General features: G+C 40.1%; 2 long non-coding RNA genes across 5 annotated transcripts; one reads left to right on the top strand and one right to left on the bottom strand.

Moving 5' to 3' along the window:
* Positions 1-1,356: 1,356 nt before the first annotated feature.
* On the top strand, positions 1,357-2,834 carry LOC145436152 (uncharacterized). Of its 3 annotated transcripts, none has more exons than XR_013914196.1 (2): positions 1,357-1,473; positions 2,447-2,834. It is a non-coding gene; the product is annotated as an uncharacterized LOC145436152 (long non-coding RNA). The 3 variants fall into 3 exon arrangements; XR_013914198.1 differs by lacking the exon at positions 1,357-1,473 and adding an exon at positions 1,517-1,601; XR_013914197.1 differs by lacking the exon at positions 1,357-1,473 and adding an exon at positions 1,991-2,078.
* LOC145436153 (uncharacterized) lies at positions 2,074-4,504 on the bottom strand. 2 transcript variants are annotated; one of them, XR_013914199.1, is made up of 3 exons: positions 3,781-4,504; positions 3,538-3,706; positions 2,074-2,413 (listed from the first exon to the last, which is right to left on the bottom strand). It is a non-coding gene; the product is annotated as an uncharacterized LOC145436153 (long non-coding RNA). The 2 variants fall into 2 exon arrangements; XR_013914200.1 differs by having other exon boundaries at positions 3,548-3,706.
* Positions 4,505-8,495: the final 3,991 nt, after the last annotated feature.

The following is an 8,495-nucleotide window of genomic DNA, read 5'->3' as shown; positions in this document are numbered from 1 at the left end:
ATTCCTACGTTTTGCGGTAAGTCAATTTCATCGGTAAAAATGCTCTCGAAGACATCGTTATTGAGGGTTTTGTAGTCGCGATTGTCCGCTTCTCTCGAATTGTGACGGTAAATGTTGATTCCGCAGTGCGGTAGTTGTTTTGTAATGCAGCCCCTGGAGTGGTCTCTGGTTGCGATAAACTATGTCCGGTTTATGTACAATGTACATGGTTGTCCGATAACAACCCGGTCAACAAATTGGAAAGCGACCGACCGGCGTATTATGCGCATGGCACGTTCGTGAAAAGACTAATGATATCATAAGATCCGAGGAACATGTTCGAATGCGGCAGGTTGGCGGTTTTCACCTCGCGCGCAAACGTAAATGAATCGGTGGCACAGTGCGAGCCATACAATGAACGCACTGGTTCTAAAATATCAATCAGCCATTTCGCGAGCTTGTACTGAGCCGATCCAATCATGGGAAGAATTAGCCGAACGGGAACGTTGGGTTTGTGCGTTTTCGGAAGTCCATACATTCGTGGCCTCCGCGATCCGACTGGCCAGATGGACGCGTAAATATAATCCGATGTTATGGAGCCATTTTCCTTCAGGCGGAAAAGTCGGCGTTGCATCCGTCTTTCAATATTCGCGGTATCGTCAAAATTAGCAGCGGGACCCAGGGCCTTGAATATCGATTCATCACCCAGTACTGAGTTCATTTTTAGTATGTAATCCTGTTTGTTCAAGATAACAACACCAGAACCTTTGTCGGGGTTGGTGATGTGTATGTATAATGAATGCACTAACAAATGATGTCAAAGCCATTACCACAACACGCCAAGATCCGATGAGGGGTACCGACACTCTTCCGCGGTTTAGCATTAAAATATCAATGGACCGGCAGTACGCATTACGATCACAGCACTAATGACTTGACAAGTATCACGCTGTTCACTGCCGCCAATCTGACATTTCAGGCCACGGAAGACTATAAGCATTTATTTATATCAAGTCCTATTTTAGAAGCCTAACGCAAACAGGCAGTTAATGTGACTGAACTGCTATTCGAAACACCATTTGACCATCAGTACACATCTAAGCAAGCATGTAAAAAATTTCAATAATAGCCCGAAATATCTCTTGCTGAACTCATCTCAACGAAGAACTTCATTCATATTCCCTTTCAACGCTATGGTATAATCTCGAGAAAATATAATTTGGCGGTATGGACGGAATATAATTCAAACTAAGTGCACAGCGGTAAACAACATCCGATGACTTATGACATCACCATCACTCCACGCTCAAGCGCTCACGAACCCGGCAAAGCTCGGCAGAAGAAACGTCACGGTGAAGCCGCGTGATAATCAAGCGCAATAGACACTTACGTGACCTTTGACACGAACCAATCAGGTTGCAGCAGGATGTAAACAAAGAACAAGGCCGGGCAAGCTTACTATGAGCGCTTATGGAAAAGCGTTGAAAAATGAAGGTTTTTGCAAAATTACATTGAATTGGGAATAGCTGACTTTGATGAATGATAATAACGTAGAGCTAGTATGTATTTGCAGTGTTCTAACCTACAATAAACATGAATGGTGGCAAGCACTCGTCAGCATGGTATGTCCAAATAAATGGATTTCTGACAACTTTTCGGATGAAGCAACTATTGCTGTATTATCCTTAGTCGTATACTATACTATAGGACTGTCGTACCGAATAGCATGTATTAGATTAATCTTGAGTCAGGATATGTGGGGTATTCATTATGTGGGCTTTGCGTTATCTGCGTTCTATTTATGGAATCGTATATAGTAGTCTGCATCATTATCTAGCAAATTACTGTTACACTGGACACTTACTTGTCTGCATATTCAATGATCATATTAATATGATAGGCAATATGATCCGTTCCCAGCTGAAATCGTCATTTTTTGTTCTAGCTCATGTATTGAATCAATCAGGACAAATGCCGGATAAACACTGTGCTAATAGCCTGTGTAACTTACAGATGGCTACTCAGACCGTTCCTGGTGTGCGCTTGTACCTTTCCCAGAGCCAATAACATGCATGGAAGAATGTAAAATCTGGATAAAGGCATGTGGACTTCCTTGTAGTCATCTGAATTCTCATTTTATTAATAAAATTACATATCTATTATTGTACCAAAAATATTGAATCGTGACATAATTAAGATGAAATAATTCTGTGTTTCAGAATGAATCTAATCTGAAATACAGTCACACTTGATGCCACAATCGACGTGGTGTGTGTCTCGTTTTATTCCACAGTTTTGCTGCATGATGGTGTGGGTTGAAATTGTTGAGAGCAATATATTCAATAATGAGATGAATAGTTGGAATTGGTAGCGGTGATACGTTGCATGAGTCGGACGAGTACGCCTTGATAGGTGCCTGCACAGCAGTGTTGCTCTGTAAAATAAACATATTATATATTTTGTGCAGGCGTGATGGATATCTTTAATGAAGCTGCAGAAAGAGGAAGTCGATGGATAAAACGCAAGAAAATCAAATTTCTGGAAGAAGTAGAAGCACAAAACAGGAAACTCGTACAGGAAAATTACAAATTGACGGACAATTATTGCTAGTGAAGTTCAGTTCTCAGATGAGCATCATAATGTCAAAAGATGCGGAGAAGCTGAAATTTTATGCTAGACTACAATAAATTCTTTCTGAATTGCCAAACTTATCCTACTGGCGTCAAATTTATAGTAGGCCTATTGCTGTAAGCTTCATTAAATTTCGATTTGGCCATGTAGATATGTGGTTCTTAAAAATGCACCATTTGCATTCATTCATGATTTCTCAAAACTAAAATGATTACTGACTGTCAATAAATAAATCACATACAACTTTGAAAGGATTGATGGGTTGTGGTGCACTTACTTTTGTGCAGGAACTGTTCACAGAGACCATTTCAGATCGAAATATTAGTGAAATATGTGGGTTCGACAAGAAATGTGAGAAAATGATGGAATTCAGCTATGGTGAACCAGGAAATGCTATCATGGCAGAAAAGTGATTCACCATTGAGTCTGAAATCAAGAAATTGAATCTAGATTTAAATATTCCTGCACATGATTTGTATGCCTGAGCCAGACTGTTCCACAACCAGAAAGATGGTGAGACAACGTATTCATATTGAACAGCTGATCGGAAGAATCAACAAGTATAAAATTTTGTCTGGTGTCCTACTATGCAGCATTGTGTATCAACTAACCAAATATGGACTAATTGCTTACTCTAATTCAAGATTGAAAATTAAAAATGAACGATACAGCATATTCAGCAATTGTGAAAATTCAGTTCCGTTGTGAATATCGTAATGCCTAATAGCATGCTACGGATCGTAATTGTGCGGTGCCATGGTCAATGTGTACCAACAGTGCATGTCTATTCATACTATATTCCAGTGGTTTGCATTGAAGCTCATTTAGATGCCCAATTTGTTGAATGAACAATTCTCCAGGTGAAAATGTTGCAGGATTATGTGTGTTTGGTGGAATGTTATAAAACTGAAGACACCACATACGCACCAAAATCTACCTTGAGGCAGGAGTTGATCGGTTGCGAGTACGGTCGAGAGATGGCTTGTCAATCACGATCGAGCTCACTGATGCTGATGCAAATCACAATGCAGTCCTTGTAGCTTCAGGTGCTGGATTGTCTTAATCAATGCATATGCATGAGAGCATATATCAGAACCTAACGTGAAAATAAATCATGGTTACAATATCTATTGCAGGAGTCTCTGACAAAATGTCTTTTTCCTTACTTACCCTGTCTTACAAGTGCAAGACGAATCAATAATGGATTTTCTGAGAATGTGTATTTCCATTGAGTGTGGTATCTCTCTTTTCCTCAAGTTGCGATAACATTGGCTGTTCACTAGAATAACACTTCCACAAAGAGCGAATTGTCTCCTCAATCTTTGTCCCTAAGTCGGGTACATAGCGCTCCATGAAATACTTCGTAGCTTTCTCCGCGGTGTTAGAAGAAGATGCCGTTCCACTCAAATCCAGAAATTCGATAGAATCTCCATAGCTTTCAAGTTTCATAATCAATACACTAAAATTGTGATGTGTGGCAGAAGCTGTATTTTATAGCATATATTTCTGAACATGAGATATGCTTGAAAATTTCGCTTTAGACCTGGAGCCTATGAAATCGTCAACATATGCATTACCACAATCCTATAGTATAGTATACAACAATCGTCGCTTAATCCGAAAAGTTGTCAAAAATCCATGCATTTGAACACAGCACGCTGATGCGTACTTGCCACCATTCATGTTCATCCTAGACTAAAAGCTGCAACTACATACTAGCTCTACGCTATTAGTATTCATTAAGGCCAGTCATCCCCAATTCAACGTAATTTTGCTTAAAACCTTCATTTTTCAACCTTTTCCCATAAGAGCTCATAGTAAGCTTGCCCGGCCTTGTTCTTTGTTTACATCCTGCTGCAACCTGATTGGTTCGTGTCAAAGGTCACGTAAGTGTCTATTAGATCGGTTATTAACGCTGACACTCATCTCTCTGGCCGACCGATGGAAAGGAGAACTATCGATCTTCTCAATTCGAGAGCGATCAGTTTTTGTACATCAAAGGTGCCGCCCAGAGACGCCACTGGGATATTTCAGAAAAACCCAGATATGGACGCCAAATAAACCCAGAAAAACCCAGATCCTATATTACACCGAAATTGCTATAAGATAGCTATGAAACTGAAAACTGACAGTCAATATTACAGTCACGCAGTAATAGAACTAAGATTTAGCCCGTGATATCGAAATTACAAATGTTGATACTTTAGAATTTGCTCGGTGAGCACAGCAAATCCCACAAAAGAATTTTGCTTTCCTCTCAACGCATTGCTATGAAACAATTGATGCGCGGCGTCAAGACTCAATAGTGGACACTGTACTGCAGGGGTGTCGAACATACAGCCCACGGGCCGCATCCGGCCCGCCAGACGATTTTATCTGGCCCGCGAAGCAATTCTGAGTAAACCGGCAAATTGTTATTTTATCCAGTACACGCACATTTGTAACAAATGTTGAGATGCTTTGAAGAAAACAATTCCATAAAATAATCCATCGGGAAAGCAAATGTTCAGTATGTTTATAAACGACAATATAACTACCCGGCTACGGTGTTGCGGCTATTCACTCTAGTTCTAGTCACCACTAGGAACAAGACGATCGCATTGACATCCAATTCGAGAAGACACAAAGTGCACATTGAGATAAGAGTTTTATGAAAAAATGGAACAATAAGTAGTTATCCAGAGAAGCGGAAACGCCAAAGCGGAACCATTACATGCAGTTTACATAGAGAATATATATGTTACACAAAAATATCATTGAAATATCTGTGGTCGCACCGCCGTGTCACTTCCAACTCGCAATCTGGAGAAATCTGAATCACTATTTAATAATAATGAGCCTAATGTCCGCGTCTACAGTGTTGAATCTCCTGTAGTCCTCACAACGCACACATATAGCTAACGCCAGAATACGACTAAAGCAAAGGCAGCATAAAAATATGCCGACTTATATCGTCGTTACCGTCACTGCTTTAGCTGTTTATAAATGTATGCAACACGCCTCTCATCGTATTTTTCCAATTCCATTGTTCGCGAATAAACCCCTATGGTATGTGATACGATGTAGTATCGTTTATATATGCTTGATTATGAAGTATTCAAGTGAAAAGCAGGGGCATTAGATAGCATTCTGGAATAAGTGGACTTGTGCGGCCCGCGAGCGATTTGAAGGTTTGAATCCGATTCGCCAAGTAATTTGAGTTTGACATCCCTGGTACAGTGTGCATATCACCGCGTCGCGAATGTTCGAAACAATGCCATTCATCCTCATGTTTGAGGGTGATTTTCGGGTGTTTTCATGCAGTGATCTGACCAGTTGAAAGTAGCTTTCGGTCGATTGACCCATGCGATAATATGGAAGGGATGTTTAGTCGAAAACACTGTCCAAGTGTCCAATCATGAAATTCAGAGTATATTCAAATGTGCTGATAACCAACGCCTGTAACTAACATTACGGGGGTGACCGACTGTCTCTCAGTATTCCTGTTGGAAGTGAATATACTCAGATACCCATGTGCACAGTTACATGTTACTTGTTGATGGACGACAAATCTATTGGACTGATTCTAAGCATTCAAGTCTTGAATCGTTTTAAATTGTAAGGAAACGTTTCCGCTGAGTTGCCCTCTGAACATGATTTTTTGCGACCTGAAAGTTGGTATTCAATGAAGCTTCATTGCATGGCGGATCGCGCCAAGGCCTATCATTTTATTAGTGAAACAGCGTTCCGTAACAATAACTCGTTACGCCATTACAATTACAATGAAATCAATCGACAATTCTATAGCTATCCTTACAATGCCGAACTGAAGCCTGCGTTCATTTTACGACGTTATGATCTAACTATAACTAATCTAATAATTAATCTTCCAGCGTAAATTGACCTGACGAACATGATGTTGAAAACAAAAACAGATTTCATGGAAAAAAACAGAAACCCAGATGATGCTCAAAAAACCTGATCTGGGTGGAAAAACCCAGGAGTGGCATGTCTGGTGCCGCCTCGCTGTAGTGTCAAAACGGTTGCGTTCACTTCTCTCCTGCACTTTCTTCGCCTGGTTCGGCATTAAATATACACACTTTTGTTGACTGGGATCCACTTCACGCATCTCTCCCGAAAATAAAACAGACACAATCAGCGCGGGTGAATTGAAATAAAAAAATTCAATTGTAAAAACTTGAAGTCAGCACGATTTAAACCCGCACCCTGCCTGGTCTATACCGCTGCATTACCTCGTGTTATTGCGCCTACGACAAACCTGAACATTCTACAGTCCACGGGGCTACTTAAATAATGGATGAAAGTAGGTAAAATATACTTGAGTAGGGGAGATGTGGTACCGATGGATCACTGGGACCGAAAATACTTGAGAAGTTCTCCATGATAATTCCATGATTTCACTCCGTGAATTTGTCTACAATTGCATGCTGCCAGAATCTTTCCTCACATGCAAAAAAATTCGACCTGCGTGAGTTATGGGGTCTGTGACGAATGATTTACGTTTTAGGGGGTGTAAAGTAAATTTCGAACGACATTTGCATTTTTCTATATCATCTTTCAGACTAACAAACCCGCCATAATTTTTGATGTGAAGTATATAGGGCTTGTATCAGGCTATATAATGGCACATATTTTTTTAACCAATACCATCCTCGAGTGGACTATTTTCAAGTCAATTACAATATTTATGGGGTGGGGGACCTATGGTACCATGGCAACATCAAGCAAAATAGATGGACCAACTAATCACTTAACAACAGAAACTCGCCTATATATATATAGGCTGTAAATCATAGTTACCTGTGGTGTTTTATCGCTATATTACGAGGTATTTGAAAGTCAAAATGTCGATTTGCGGGTAATATGTATGTGGTATTAATTTTGTAAATTTTAGCGTAAATCAAAACAAGATTTTATGCCAACATTTGAGTTGATATGATATAATCTATTTTATTCTTGAGCTTGTGTCTCATAGGTCCCATGGTCGTGTGAATTCGGACCCACCGGGTGGGGACCGATGACACGTTCGAGCAACAAATTTTGAACGTTTATAGATATTTTACGAAAATACGGATATTCATGTAAATGTCTGCAATAGGTAGAGCTTGTATCGAAGTGTTGAGACAGCAAAAGATCTGCTATTCTCGGCTGAAGATTTGAGGGCCAGAGGTCATTTTGCAATTTTTGATCCATCGGTACCACATCTCCCCTACTCCAAGAACCTATCAGTACATCGTTACTGACTATACCTTTGATTATTATATTTATACCAGTACTGAAAGTATATTCAGTGTATGACCACGTTTAAGAATTGAGCCACAATGTATTCGCAGATCGATCAGATGACGGAAATATCTTATTACCGTATCATGCCGCACAGTCGCACGGTACGGTCGTTTAGTCCATATCCTATATCCATTCCATAAAGCAAAATGAATTTCTTTGATGCATTCGGCATTAATAGTTTATATACCATATAACCAGAATCCTGTCTACATGGGTATAAAAACCTCATAACCGTTATACTGCTACTTTTCGAATATCCTACATTCGAAATTAGTGCATAAAATAAAGATATCACATTGAGTTCAAGCCTCGATTGGCCTCGTTTCTTTCTTTGCTCCACTCCTTCGCTAGCGAGCGCTAGCTAGGTCGCTAGCGAGGCCGCTAGTGAAGTCGCTACCGATGCGTTTCACTCGCGAGCTCGCTAGTGAATCTTGTTGTGACAGTAGGCCTATTACGTCACAGCTGAGAAAAAAATTATTGTGAAATATGGATCAGTTGTTCGAAGACCTCCGCCGTGTACGGGCCTAGCCTAGTAAATGATACATTGTAGCATATAGACCTGTATGGCATTTGTAATAACAAAAACGAATCTTATGATA

Source organism: Botryllus schlosseri, chromosome 3 (assembly GCF_051294905.1).
Source record: "Botryllus schlosseri isolate E-star chromosome 3, Bs_hap1, whole genome shotgun sequence".
Lineage (NCBI taxonomy): Eukaryota > Metazoa > Chordata > Ascidiacea > Stolidobranchia > Styelidae > Botryllus > Botryllus schlosseri.
This window is presented reverse-complemented; position numbering and strand designations above follow the sequence as displayed.